The sequence below is a fragment of the Toxotes jaculatrix genome, chromosome 18 (genome assembly GCF_017976425.1).
Source record: "Toxotes jaculatrix isolate fToxJac2 chromosome 18, fToxJac2.pri, whole genome shotgun sequence".
NCBI lineage: Eukaryota > Metazoa > Chordata > Actinopteri > Toxotidae > Toxotes > Toxotes jaculatrix.
The window spans coordinates 13,237,533-13,250,400 of NC_054411.1; the positions used below are offsets into that span (position 1 = coordinate 13,237,533).

At 38.2% G+C, this 12,868-nt stretch overlaps 1 protein-coding gene and 1 long non-coding RNA gene across 5 annotated transcripts in view; one reads left to right on the top strand and one right to left on the bottom strand.

Moving 5' to 3' along the window:
• Positions 1 to 12,868, bottom strand: part of LOC121197996 (immunoglobulin mu heavy chain-like) — a 180,519-nt gene that overhangs the window by 160,621 nt on the left and 7,030 nt on the right. The window lies entirely within an intron of this gene.
• LOC121197998 lies at positions 10,232 to 12,570 on the top strand. Of its 4 annotated transcripts, none has more exons than XR_005896307.1 (3): positions 10,232 to 10,280; positions 11,593 to 11,785; positions 11,901 to 12,570. It is a non-coding gene; the product is annotated as an uncharacterized LOC121197998 (long non-coding RNA). The 4 variants fall into 4 exon arrangements; XR_005896306.1 differs by lacking the exon at positions 10,232 to 10,280 and adding an exon at positions 10,856 to 10,916 and having other exon boundaries at positions 11,564 to 11,785; XR_005896305.1 differs by lacking the exon at positions 10,232 to 10,280 and adding an exon at positions 10,865 to 10,916.

Below are 12,868 nucleotides of genomic sequence, written 5' to 3' on the forward strand. Positions count from 1 at the left end.
AGTTTTTATAACTGAGTAACAAGGAAGCAAACATCTGAAACATCAGTATTGGTCTAACTGGAGATAATAGAAGCAAATTTTTTGTTCATCGCATTGTATTATATTGCAAAATAATAGTACTAAAAGACAGGTTAGGAGTAAGAGATATAAGAATTGCCTGTGTGTATAAAAGCGATCCACTCCAGTCCTTTTCCAGGAGCCTGTCTGACCCAGTACATCCAGTAGTTGCTGAATGTAAATCCAGATGCTGTACAACCAGATACACAGTGATGAGCAGCTCTATCCTCAGGCTGCAGATTCAGTCCTGTCACTGTCACTGAACTAGTAGAAGTGTATGTGTGGTAAAGAAACGTGTGTTCTGACGATTATTCTGATCCAAGCCATCTCCACCATAACGATGTATAATCCAGTGCTTTTCCTTCACGCTGTCTGATCCAACCTGTTCCATAGCTGCTATCAGTCACAGAATAACCAGAGACCTGACAGGTGATGGTCAAAGACTGTCCAGGCTGCACAACCATGGATTCTGGCTGCTTGAGGTCATTACTGTTCACACCTGTGGAAACAGAAATCAACATTATCTCCATCATTCATCTGAGTATTGAGTGTTTCTGATGAGTTTATTAGTGTTAATCCACTGAAAGCTCCTCACAGGACCCAGCTGCCAGCAACAGTATTTGTGAGTGAAAAGTTTTTTATTAAATCTCCAAAGCTATGTCACTGAAAAACTAAAATGATTCATAACATAATTTGTGCATTCAAGCTATTTTGAATGCTTATAATATCATCAATATTTTAAACTTTTTCTTCTGTATCCATTCCTTTCACAAAGATATAACTTCATAGCCCATTTAAAATATCTGTGGTTTTCAAAATTCACATTTGCTGTATTTCATTAAAAATAAACTATTATACAGGGGACATCAGTCATGTGAAATAATGAGGACTGTAGGATTTTGTACAGCTGCTCAACCAGCTTCAGTCACTGTGGATCTCGAGCACAATAATAAACAGCAGAATCTTCAGTCTTCAGACTGTTCATCTGCAGATACACCTGCTGTCTGCTGTTGTCTCTGGAGATGGTAAACCGGCCTTGTACTGACTGAGAGTAGCGTTTGCTGGCACTATTGGTATCAGTAGAAATCCACTCCAGTCCTTTTCCAGGAGCCTGTCTGATCCAGACCATCCAGTTGCTGCTGAATGAGATTCCAGAGGCTGTACAGGTCAGTCTGTGAGATTCTCCAGGTCTTTTAACCACTGGTTCAGATTCAGTCAGAGTCTGACCATCAACACCTGTAAGAAAATAAAATGAATAAAATAATCTGTTGCCTTAAGGTAGGTAACATTTTAAAGACAACTTCAACTCAACATCAGGGACAATCTTCACCTGCCTAGCAGAGAGTTAAAAGCAGCAGTCCTGTCCTATAGTCCATCATGTTAAACTGAGTGTCCACTGTCCTCTGTCATCCTCTCTGCAGTCAGATAAGTAGAGGTGGAAGACATCTGAGTTTGCATTGACTCCTCCTCACATGGAGAAAAGTGTGGAACTATTTAAGCAAAGTCTGCATCATGACTTTCACAAAGTTTATCATCTATAATGGCTGTATCAATTCATTTCTGGTTGAATTGAAAGTTTAATGGCTCAACAAAACAGCTGATGGGTATTAAATGACAAAGCTGTTGTAGAAAAGGCTCATGTTGTGTAAAATCTGCAGAAACTGGAAGTTATAAAATGCTTTACACTGATCTTTTTTCTTATTCTTTTTTGTTCTGTGTTATAAACAAGTAAAATATGAAATACAGATTCAGCTGAATTATCTGAAAGTTGTTGTTGAATGTTCTCAGATTAAGTTAAGAATTTGCAATTAATCAGAAATTATAACTTCCTCAACATTTCTTATATTATCATTCACATAAAGAAACTGTCACATTACATTTTCCCACACTTTAAGTGTAAATTCTATTGTATGAAAAACTGTTTTTCTCTCTCAACTGAAATCATTAGTGGTCTGAGGGCTCCTCCTCTGGTGGCTTCATGTTACAAGTGTTCAGGCACTGAGGGGTTTTTGTTCAGCTCTACTGATGCTTTGTGTTACTGTGGGGTCTCTGGCACAGTAATACACAGCAGTGTCTTCAGGCTGCACATTCTGTCCATTTAGAGTCACTGTTTTGCTGGAAGAGTCTAAGTCGATACTGAACTTGTTCTTTAGTGAATCTTTGTAGTATGAAGCTCCTGTATATTTTATTCCAATCCACTCCAGTCCTTTCCCTGCAGGTTGTCTGATCCAACCTGTGTAGTAGCTGCTAAAAGAATAAGAGACCTGACAGGTGATGGTCAGACGATGACCTGGCTGCACAGTCACAGAGGCTGGCTGTGTCAACTGTTCACACTTCACACCTGTTTAAAAAAAAAAAGAAAATGTTTTAAAACAAATTATCAAGTGATTTTGCAAAGATAGTAATGTTGTCTATTCTAAATCCAGAGAGACTCACAGGATCCAGCTGCCAACAGCAGCAGCAGAGCTACAGAAAACATGGTTTGTGGTGAAGCGGACGTGCTGTGAACTCCTCTGACAGTCTGATCTGAAGTTTTTATAGCTGAGTAACAAGGAAGGTCACTGAGTTTGCATAGAATTAAACATATGAAGCATCAGTGTTGGTGTAATTTGACCTACATTTACTTACTTAACATATTTGATGCAAACATAAGTAATGACAGCAGCCATGACCAGCCGAGTTTGTATAAAAAGAAGGTTTCAAGTTTCAGTGTTTACAGATATTTTAAGCTTCAGACCAACAGAGAAGATATTTTCATCCACAGGGAAACAGCCAAGGAATGAACAATGGTATATCATGCATTTGATTTTTATTTTATTTTATTATCTAAGTTGTTATTTTCAGTTGTTTTATTTCATTTTTTGGCCTGTGACTGCCCTCTAGTGATTTAATAAAAGATCTATCTATCAATCTATCTATTTAATTTATATGTTTAATTCTTATTTGTCATATTTCTCAAGAATTTGTGCAATGCAGTGCAAAGATTAATTTATTATTTAAAAAAAAATAAATCAATGAAATAAAGAATTCATACAAAAGCAGCATCTTAAAAATATATATAACATACATCCATTGTAGTGTTCATCCTATAAGGGCCTGGAGCCAGTCCCACCTGAAAGTTGGGCAAGAGGCAGCGTACACCCTGGGCAGGTCTCCAGTCTGAGGGGCTAGAATATATGAAACAAATAATTCTTAATATTTGTACTCTACAAAACCAGAAAGTATGTGTGTCTAAAGAAAATAATTATATCTTTATCAGAGTCTGTTGAGTCTGCATTTGTTCCTAAAGCTGGCACAGTGTTGTCCTGATAGTCAACACAATGACAGTAATCCTGTAGGAAAGTTGTGGTCCATCAGACTAGCAAAGATGAGGACTGTATGATTTTGTACAGCTGTTCAACTAACTCCAGTCACTGTGAGTGTCGAGCACAATAATAAACAGCAGAATCTTCAGTCTTCAGACTGTTCATCTGCAGATACAGCTGCTGTCTGCTGTTGTCTCTGGAGATGGTAAACCGGCCTTGGACTGACTGAGAGTAGGATGTGCTGCTGCTACTACCACTATCATGCCAGGCAATCCACTCCAGGCCTTTTCCAGGAGCCTGTCTCACCCAGTGCATCCAGAAGCTGCTGAGTGTGAATCCAGAGGCTGTACAGGTCAGTCTGTGAGATTCTCCAGGTCTTTTAACCACTGGTTCAGATTCAGTCAGAGTCTGACCATCAACACCTGTCAAGACAAAAAGGAAAATTGTGTCTTACATTGGTACCTTTTTGAAAACAACTTTCGCTCAACATCAGTCAAACTCTTCACCTGCCCAGCAGAGAGTTACAAGCAGCAGTCCTGTCTTATAGTCCATCATGTTAAACTGTGTGTCTACTGTCCTCTGTCATCCTCTCTGCAGTCAGATAAGTAGAGGTGGGAGACATCTGAGTTTTGCATTGACTCCTCCTCACAGGGAGTTCACAGCTGTATTTTACTTATTATTTTGTTTTGTTTGGTTAAAACAGAATGAGGATGTTTATTTTACATTCCTCTAAGTCGAGGAGGGATTTGTGGCGAACTGGACAGTGGCTTCCCTAAATTTTTTACTTCAGTTTACTTCGCCCATAGTCAGCTGGGATAGGCTCCAGCTCCCCCGCCACCCTGACAGAGGATTAAGAGGTAGAAAATGAATGAATGAATAAATCTCTGCTCACTCTAGAGTGTTAATATGACTGTTTTACTCCTTTTCCTTCACTCAGCAACACATATGTAGAGATAAGTAACACTCCATATTTCACTCATCTGTGGAAAATAATATGTTTGATAATCATTTGAAATTTTGATTGCAATTATGTTTTGGAAAGGATGAGGACACAATTTATTTTATTCATCATGTTCACTTAGAACCAATTTTCAATTCATTTCTCTGTTCTGCTCAGCAGTATTTTGTGAGCTTTCCATACAATTCTTGACATCTGCTGTTAAAAATTAATAATGAGAACATTATTGACCTTTGATGCAGACTGTTAAGTCCAACCCTATGTATCAGGAAGTTTAAAAAAAAATCAGCATCAGTTGTTGCTTTGATAGTGTGTTACATGTGTCTGTGTTTAGATGCACTGTCATTCTCTCCTTGGTTAGTGTCATCTGGCTTCATACCTTCTACTGCCACCTGTGGGTCATTGTAAAAACAACTGTAGAGTTTTTGTAAAGCCTCTCTGCTCACTTTAATCAGTGTGTGTACTTTGCACAGTAATACACAGCAGAGTCTTCTGGCTGTAGGTTGGACAGTCTCAGATGAACCATGCTGTTGCTGTCATCTCTACTGATTTCTGCACGTCCTCTTACACTGCTGGCATATGTGTTTCTACTGGCATCAGACCAGCCAACTCCTATCCATTCCAATGCTTTTCCTGCAGGTTGTCTGATCCAATTCATAGTACAACAGCTAAATGTGAAGCCAGATCCTCTGCAGGACAGACTGAGAGTCTCTCCAGACTTTTTCACCACTGAACTGGGAGGAATGGACTCCATACTCTGACCTGTACAACCTGATGAGATGAAAGGAGAGAGAGACCACAGGAGAAAGTCATCTGGGAGGTTTTCTGGCATCACTGACTGACCATCAGTCCATGTTGTATGATAAAAGGTACCAACACCAAGAAGCAGGAGAAAGAACTCACAGGTCAGAGAGAGAGCAACCAGCAGCAGAGTGAGTGTGTTCATCATCCTGAGGCTGGAGATGTGACGTCTGATGCTCCACACAAAGTATGAGACCAGTGAGCAGGACAGAAGTACACTGCACACACTGAAGGTTTGCATCAGGACATCATGGGGCCCTCCCTATTATGTCCTGGCACTCATGCTGACAAATTGTTCCAGTGCTGTTTAAGCTTAATTGAATCTTTTTTTTCCTTTTTGATCCATATAGCCACTACATGAATATACTGTACATAACATTGCTATTTTCTTAGTTTTAATATGTGAAACAAATGCCTGTAGAAAAAAAACACTGCCACAAACCGCTGATCAAAACAAACTAAATGACATGATCTTCCTGACAGTGTATTGATTAATGTGAATTTTTTTTCAATAGAATTTTGTTGTAAAGTGCATGTTGGTATTTACATTTCATTGGGAATCATGGTCTGCTGTGATGTAGGCCACTGGATTCTCAAGCAGGATTTTGGTGGTTGGTTTGTGACACAGAAAGTTCTAAATCAAAATTAAGTTTTTTTTCTTCAGTTCACTGAAAGAGAGTGCTTCTAGATTGAATCGTACGCATTATGTAATAATTTCATTTCTTAACATTTAACATCCCAGTGAGACTGACTGAGTACTGAACATGTTAATGTTAATTTAAATATCGACATGCTTATGGGCAGATTGCACTGTTTTGATAAACTGCTCAGTTTACAAAAGGGGAGAAGAAACTGACCTGCATTTTTTTAGCTATGTTGTTTTTTGTTTTGTTTTTTTAATCCAAAAAATTTTAACTAAATTCACTGACTTTTTTGAAAATTAAGATTTTATTGAAGTGATATGTGGAAATTTTATCTTGCATCTTTACAAAAGACAGTAAATAACTGTAACTTCTCACGGATTTTAATTTAATTAAAAATCACGTAAGAGTTTTGTTTGTCTTTAAGACTTTAAACTGAACAAATTTTGTTAAGAGAAATTGCTCCCAGACAGAGGATATGAATTTGGCAACAAAACCTGATTACCTTAATGTCTTATGTTATCATCATAACTGAGAATCCATTTTAAATCACCTCCTCATTTTCTGTGCAACTTCCTTTTTATCCAAAGACTACCTACAACTAAATTTATTATAAAATGTAGTTATGAGCAGCATGCATAAAAACTGAGTCAGGCAGAAAAGATACTTTTTAGAAAATGTCTCCATAATATTTTCAGGTTAATATTAATATTCTATATTATGATACATCCTTCTGAGTCCTAACAACTTCTTCATTGCTAAATATGTTGAAAGACTGTTTCTGTCTTTAACGGTGAACTGGTCTGAAATCATTAGTGGTCTGAGGGCTCCTCCTCTGGTGGATTCATGTTACAAGTGTTCAGGCACTGAGGGGTTTTTGTTCAGCTCTACTGATGCTTTGTGTTATTGTGTGTCTCTGGCACAGTAATACACAGCAGTGTCTTCAGGCTGCAGATTCTGTCTATTTAGAGTTGCTGTGTTTCTGGAAGAGTCCAAGTTGATACTGAACTTGTTCTTTAGTGAATCTTTGTAGTCTGTGGCGTATCCAACTCGTGCACCACCAATCCACTCCAGTCCTTTCCCTGCAGGTTGTCTGATCCAAGATGTGTGATGGCTACCAACAGAATAAGAGACCTGACAGGTGATGGTCAGACGTTGACCAGGCTGCACAGTCACAGAGGCTGTCTGAGTCAGCTGTTGACACTTCACACCTGTTAAAAGAAGAAAATGTTTTGTCACAAATTGTCAAGTTATACTTAAAAAGAATAAACGCTGATTACATGTTGAAATCCAGAGAGACTCACAGGATCCAGCTGCCAACAGCAGCAGCAGAGCTACAGAAAACATGGTTTGTGGTGAAGCTGACGTGTTGTGAACTCCACTGACAGTCTGATCTGAAGTTTTTATAGCTGAGTAACAAGGAAGGTCACTGAGTTTGCATAGAATTAAACATATGAAGCATCGCTTTTGCTGAAACTGGGGTCAGTAAAAGAGTCTGTTCAGTGTTACTGAGGTTTGAAATGTAAAAAATACCATGAAATTTTGACTTCATTTCACACTAAACACTTGTGGATTGTCCCTACATTTATAATAATGAAACAAGAGCTGAAAGTATTAAGAAATATTAAATAAATAATAAAATATTATGACAAAATAGTGGCCTCATCAAATTTGTGTTTCTACAATTCAACAAATTGTCCTTGCATTCATTCAAAGATAAAAAACATATTTTCATTCACATAATACAGCCTGTATTAACTTTCTTACTTTCTTACTTGCATATTTGATGCAAATAAGTAATGACAGCAGCCATGATCATGTCAGTCAAAGACATGATCATGGCAGAAACGTTAACTTTGCAGCTGATAGATGTTTGGTTTGCATAAAAAGACAGTTTCATGTCTCAGTGTCTGCAGGTGGATGAAGCATCAGACAGATAAAATGTTTTCCCCAGGAGGGAAACAGCCAAAGAAGTGAAGTGAAACCTGTATGACAATGTGCAAAAAAACTAAATCTTTTAGCTAACAAGAAACCATGGTAAGTCATGCATTCATGCTTATGTTCTGCACTAATCAACAAGTTACAAATCTTTTTTTTATTTTGTTTTGTTTTTAGTCTATTTTCATTTTATGAGAAAATAAAATAAAGTATGACAAAAACTGGAACAATTAAAATCACATGTTTCTTCCTGCCCATGGACAGATGTCATGTCATGTCATCATCTGCCGCTTATCTTGGTCCAGGCCCAGGTCGCAGGGGCAACTGCCGCCCAGTCCACAATGCACAGAAGTCCTATGGCACCTCCCATGGGTGGTGAGCCCATGGGAGGTGGTGCCGCCCGGAGTGGGGTTCAAACCCACGACCCTGAGAGATTGAGTCTCATGCTCTACCAACTGAGCTCACCAGGCGGTCCCATGGACAGATGTTACCCTTTATTTATATTTAGATATAGAAAACTTTATTTACTGTTTTATTGCATAAAACTGTCCATGTTGTCTCTAGACATTTCCCTGCAGATGGAGCTGACACATGGAGCTGCAGATAAAAAACATTTTGACTGTGATAATATGTGGTGTAGAAGACCAGCACAAGTATGAAGGTTTATCTCAGTCCAGGGTTGAAGTGTCAGTCACTGTATAAAATAAATAAATAACTGTGACATTTTTTTATTTTATTTATTTATTTTTTGTTTTGTTCTGTTTTTGTGACTCACTTTTAATTCTGCTTAATTTGCCATCTTCATTTTGTGTTATTTGGTAGAAAATAGATCAATTTCAGCAGACATGTTGTTGAGCTATTTTTGACCATTTCACAAACAAGTAATCTGTTTTGTGTTTTTGAATTTTTTTTCAGGAATTTCTAAATTGCAGGGACAAAGATTCATTTATTTTTATCAGAAAATTGTATTGTAAATATATTGTCAATATGTACATAAATTACATATTATAAAACAATTAGTAATATTACCAAAACATTATTAATGCTTTGGCTTGACCAGCTTGAAAGGTGAGGATTGTAGGATTTTGTACAACTTCCCAGCTTCAGTCACTGTGTGGCTCTCGAGCACAATAATAAACAGCAGAATCTTCAGTCTTCAGACTGTTCATCTGCAGATACACCTGCTGTCTGCTGTCGTCTCTGGAGATGGTAAACTGGCCTTGGACTGACTGAGAGTAGTATTTGTCACTACCACTGCCACTATGAATCCAGGCAACCCACTCCAGTCCTTTTCCAGGAGCCTGTCTGACCCAGGCCATGTGGTGGCTGCTGAAAGTGAATCCAGAGGCTGTACAGGTCAGTCTGTGAGATTCATCTCACTTCTTGTGTTGTTAAATGTGTTTTAAATTGAGTTAATTGGTTATGAAGATTACCACTACATTAGTTAAAGCACAATTTATGTAGTCTGAATGATTATTTTTGAAACAATAAGCAACAATTAGTGAAGCAGTGGTGTTCAGCAAAACTGGAAGGGACAACGTGATAGACTTATAGTAATTTCATGACAGAAAAATGTTGTTAACAAATAATCATTAAGGAGAGAACATTAACATGTTTGTGACTGCATATAATTTAACAAACCATTTACAAAGTCCCTACCATTGCTTCTTATATGTAGATAAGTATCTAACGCAGTCCTTGTCTGCCCTCTAGAGTTTTAAAATAGGAGGAGTAGTTAGATAGATATAGATAGAGATATGTTTGTGACTGAAGTGGAGTGCATTTGTATTCTACCTGAGTAGCTTGTCAATAATGAGCTATTATTTATTTATTTATTTATTTATTTAAAGTGCTGTTTTTTTCACATTTAAATGTAAAAACGTGTCATTGTGTTCACTCCACAGTGTGTGGGGTTATATGTGGGGTTTTTTGAACAGCTGCTCCAATGACAGATGTAAACAGCAGAATCTTCCTCTGTCAAACTACTGATCTGGAGATACTGAGTGCTGCTGGACACATCTTGAGTAAAACTGAAACAGCTTTGAAAGGAGCTGGTGTAGCTTGGAGTGTGTGTTTCTGTGTTTATCCACTCCAGAGCTTTCCCTAGCTTCTGTCATATCCAGTTCATACCATGGCTTGTCATGGTATAACCAGATGTGGCACATGAAATCTTCACTGTCTGTCCTGGTCTTCTCACCTCAGAGGGAGTCTGGTCCAGTCTGATCTCACTCCAAACCCCTGTAAGTAATGAAATGGCGATTATTGTCCATCAGAATTGAAAATCTTGTACATATGAAAAACATGTTATTTATTTTGTAACTTCAGATTCATGAATAGTAACTACAAATAATGAACTCCAGATAATCATGTGTGGTTGGGGAATCCTCCCCTACTCTAGGTGGAGCTGCTGAGTGCAGCCTTGAGCTACGTCACTCCCAACTCCTCCTAATCAGGAGCAGGTTATATAAGACACCTGTGATCCTTTGTCTCTTTCTTTGCCTCCTGCTCTGTCCCAGCTGTGGCTGTCCAGGTGCTGCATTGCTTGTGAGGGGTTTTGATACTAGTTTTTAACATCCTGTGGTGAGTTGGCCTGTGACTGTTCTTTTTTTTTTAATGCCTTTTAAATGAGCAGTGTGAACTCGGTTAATGGTGCCCCCCCCCCTCCCTTCTTTTAAGGTTCACCTGCACTATTGCTGTTTTGCCCCTTGTTTTGCCCCTGGTCTTTTTAGATGTAGCTTGCTCTTAGTTTGCCCCTTGTTTTGCCCCTGGTCTTTTTAGATGTAGCTTGCTCTTAGTTTGCCCCTTGTTTTGCCCTTGCTCTTTTTTAGACTTAGTTTGCCCCTTAATTTGCCTTTGTTGGACCTTAGTTTAACCTTTGTCTACTTGTTTAGATGTGTCTTTTACATTTAGTTTTGGCTGGTAGATTTAGTTTGACCTTTTGCTTTTGACTTTTGCCTTGAGTTTAGGTTTCTGTTCCTTTAGTCATCTTTCTTTGAATCCTTTTGTTTGAATTTGCTTCTGGCCAACTGGGTTACTTTGTATTTTTGCTTTGCTGATTATTGTTATTGTTTATTGGGTTACATTATATTTTTTGCTTTACCACCATTGTTCATTTGCTTGTGGTTTAGTTTTGTTTTGAGATTCTTTTCTTTCTAGGTGAAGTGCTACTGCGGAGAGGCTAGGCACCTGTGGTGAGGGCCCTTCACTGAAATGCATGTGAGTTAATACACAGGGACACTGTAGACTGCACCATTTGCTGTGAGGTTGCTGTGAGTTTGATTTGCTGCACCAAGGGTGAGTGGTGGTAGCACTCCTGGCACTCCTTTTATGTAGTCTGTCTCTCTGCATGAGGCCTCTGCCTAGTGTTTTAACTTGAATTTTTTTTAACTTGAAGTTGTCTTTTTAACTGAATGTCGAGGCCTTCCTCCTTTTTAGTATATAGATTATAATAAAGTATATTTTAACTATCTCATTCAGTTACGTATTCTTTTCACCTTTTCTTCTTTCTTTTGCAGCAGTGAAGATCAAATATTGATTACTAAGACAAGAATTTATCTGAATTGAATCGTTTAATGTTTATTGTTAATTTGATGACACAGCCTGAAGACACCGATATGATAATTGTCTACTCTTCTTACAACTATAATGGACAAAGCTTGATTTTTATTTAATTTTCTTCCACTGGACCCTATTAAGAAAAAATTTAGCCATGAATGATAATTAAAATGTTCATTAAAAACAGCAATGCAGGAAAAGTGATTCTCAGACAATTGAATGTACCCAGTGGTGGTGGTGGTAAATAGAGGAAGTAGTTTTTGTATGACTCTCCTATTACTGTCTCTCACTGTGTCTCTCTGGCACAGTAATACACTGCTGTGTCCTCTGTCTTCAGATGGTTCATCTGTAGATACAGCTTACTGCTGGAGTCATCTCTGGAGATGGTGAATCTACCCTGGACTGACTGGGAGTAGTAGATAGGAGTACTAGCTGTGCTTATAAAAGCGATCCACTCCAGGCCTTTCCCAGGAGCCTGTCTGACCCAGACCATCTCGTAGCTGCTGAATGTGAATCCAGAGGCTGTACAGGTCAGTCTGTGAGATTCTCCAGGTCTTTTCACCACTGGTTCAGATTCAGTCAGTCTGACCATCAACACCTGTCAAGATGAAAAAAGGAATTCATTCATGTGCTTTTTCTTCACAGCTTAAGAGGAAACATCAAATCAGGATCTGAGAAAAGTTGATCTTCACCTGCCCAGCAGAGAGTTAAAAGCAGCAGTCCTGTCCTATAGTCCATCATGTCAAATTGTGTGTCCACTGTCCTCTGTCAGCTTCTCTGCAGTCAGATAAGTAGAGGTGGAAGACAACTGAGTTTTGCATTGACTCCTCCTCACAGGGAGGACACAAGTGGACTGGAGTTTGCCATATTAGACCGTTTGTTTCTTGAATCCAGACATTTATTATGTTCATTGACAGTTGTGACTTGAGCCAAGTTAACTTAAATTTTACTGAAGTTGCTTTTCCTTCATGCTGTCTGATCCAACCTGTTGCATAGCTGCCATCAAAGAATAACCACAGACTGTGATGTATTTGACTTCTAGTTCTTATAAATGCAGAAATTACTAAGAAATTGTCAGTCTCTAATAATTTGTCTACAATGTGTAGCTCTGGGAGTTCACTCTTTGAAGATTATTTTTGTTGAATTTCTAAAGCTACATCACTGAGAAAGTAACAGGATTCATAACATGATTTATACACTGTTGCCCTTAAAGTTGGAATAAAATATTTTACCTCTTCTCATGAAATGATTGTGACAATGTGGTTTATTCTTCATAGATGGTGTATATCTTAAAACTTTATTGATCAATCTCTTCCAAAGTGACTACTGATATGTATAAAGAGGAATAAAAAGAGGACTGTGTCTGAAAACAAAATTACTACAACTTTAGGGGCAACAGTGTACGTTCAAGCTGTTTAATATGTACCCATTCCTCTCCCAAAAATATAACTTTAAAGCTCTATGAAAATATGAGTGGTTCAAGGGATAGGGGATAACATTCATGTGTAATAATGGGGGTCTAAAGAGAACTGTAGGATTTTGTACAGCTGCTTAACCAGCTTCAGTCACTGTGAGTGTCGAGCACAATAATAAACAGCAGAATCTTCAGTCTT